This window comes from Canis aureus, chromosome 36 (assembly GCF_053574225.1).
Source record: "Canis aureus isolate CA01 chromosome 36, VMU_Caureus_v.1.0, whole genome shotgun sequence".
NCBI classification, from domain to species: domain Eukaryota; kingdom Metazoa; phylum Chordata; class Mammalia; order Carnivora; family Canidae; genus Canis; species Canis aureus.
Window position 1 is genome coordinate 30,455,500 of NC_135646.1, and position 1,861 is coordinate 30,457,360.

A 1,861-nucleotide genomic window follows, 5' to 3' on the forward strand; every position below is an offset into this window, starting at 1 on the left:
TAAGTGTGTGAAGGCCCAGTCAGGCCTCTCCACCAACAGTAAAGGGCACGGAAACCATGGCTAGCCAACCCCGCGGTCCTGGTAGAGGCACCTATTCTTTCTGCTGCTCACGTGCCATCACCCTGAGGAAGAAGGAGCTCCTCCCTCCTGCGTCCTAGAGGTCAGGTTCCCGGTGAGCGGCGTTAGGGCCACAGCAGCGCCCGGATGGAGTCCGCCAGGAGTCCCGCGGCCCGTGATCCCTGAGGGCGTGGAGAGACGCACCTGCCGCGCGAAATTCAAACTAGGAAAATGCCACAGGTGGGAGGTTTTGTTTTGTTTAATTCATGAGAAAGAGAGAGAGAGGCAGAGACACAAGCAGAGGAAGAAGCAGGCTCCATGCAGGGAGCCCGACACGGGACTCGGCCCCGGGGATCCCCCAGGAGGGAGGTTTTTATGGTCAGACTAGATTTCAGCAGTTAACAGAAAGGAACCTCTAATCATGCAGCCAGGATAACTACTTTTTCTTGACATTTGGGTCTTACTCTTTTTGTCTTCTGTGGGTCAGCCGCACGTCCTAGGGGAAAATAGGAGTTATTTTATCTTGTGGAAGTTGAGGAAACAAATTCCAAGAACTGTGTGGCCTGCAAATCCAGCTGTGTGGTCCAGCTGCCTCATCCAGGAGATGAGGGCAGCAGGCACCTGGTGGCGGGGAGCCACCGGGCGGGGCGGCACCGGGCGGGGGACACCTGGCGGGGAGGCACGAGGGGGGGGGTGCCCGGCGGGGAGGCACCTGGAGGGGGACACCTGGCGGGGAGGCACGGGGGGGGGGGTGCCCGGCGGGGAGGCACCTGGCGGGGGGGGGGGCACCTGGCGGGGAGGGGCACCTGGCGGGAAGGCACGGGGGGGGGTGCCTGGCGGGGAGGCACCTGGCGGGGAGGCACGGGGGGGGGGTGCCCGGCGGGGAGGCACCTGGCGGGGAGGCACGGGGGGGGGTGCCCGGCGGGGAGGCACCTGGCGGGAAGGCACGGGGGGGAGGCGGTCGGCACCTGGCGGGAGACACCTGGCGGGCACAGCACAGCTGTCCCCCGAGGTCGCGGTTCCGCCCGTCATGTGTCCCGCCCGGGACCCCCAAGACCTCGGCGGTCCCGAGCACAGGCGCGTGTCCCCGGGCGGCCCCGTGACTCCCCGCACCAAGCGCCCGACGGCGTCCGGCAGCACACGGGGGCCTCCTGGCTGGGTCGGCTCGCCGGGGCCGAGGCCCAGCGGGCGAGGAGCGCCTCTGGGGTAAATGTGTCCACGCCCGGGGCGGCAAGGTCACGGCAGTAAACGCGAACCCCAAAGGCCCACAACCGACCCAAGCGCTGAAGGGGGCCCGGAGCGCGTGCGCGTGCTCGGCGCGGCCACGACGGGCGGCGGCGTCTACTCACTGCGGGCGGACGGCGCAGCCGCGGCGCCTCCTCAACCCCAGACCAGCGGGCGACACACGTCACCCCAGCGGCGGCGCTTCCGGTCCCGCGGCGCTTCCGGTCCCGCGGCCTCCACGCCGGCCCTGCGGTCGTCAGCTGCTTCGGCCACGGCTCCTCAGAGACGGAAGGGCGGGCGATCCGCACCAGCCTTCCCTCACAGCGGCTCCCAGTTCCGGCCGAAGGCAAACCCAAATTCTCCCGTAACGTAGCGAAGTGCTTAGAACCTAGTGCGGGGGCGTCGGGCGACTCCTCCGGCCGGGCCGCTCCGGCCTAGCCTGAGGGGACGCCTGAGCGCAGGCTCGCGCCCCGGGCAGCTCAGGGCCGAGCCCCGCAGCGGCGCCCTGAGGGCCCGGCCGCGCCGAGACGCCGGTGACGTCACTTCCGGGCCGGGCCGGAAGCTGCGGGAGCTGTGGCGC

General features: G+C 69.3%; 1 protein-coding gene across 1 annotated transcript in view; it reads right to left on the minus strand.

Moving 5' to 3' along the window:
* The window catches only part of PMS1 (PMS1 homolog 1, mismatch repair system component), a 107,570-nt gene extending 105,808 nt beyond the window's left edge, over positions 1-1,762 (minus strand). The window contains exon 1 of the mRNA XM_077884767.1: positions 1,407-1,762. The gene's annotated coding sequence lies outside the window, so the exon portion shown is untranslated. The remainder of the gene's footprint in view (positions 1-1,406) is intronic.
* Between the last annotated feature and the right edge of the window lie 99 nt (positions 1,763-1,861).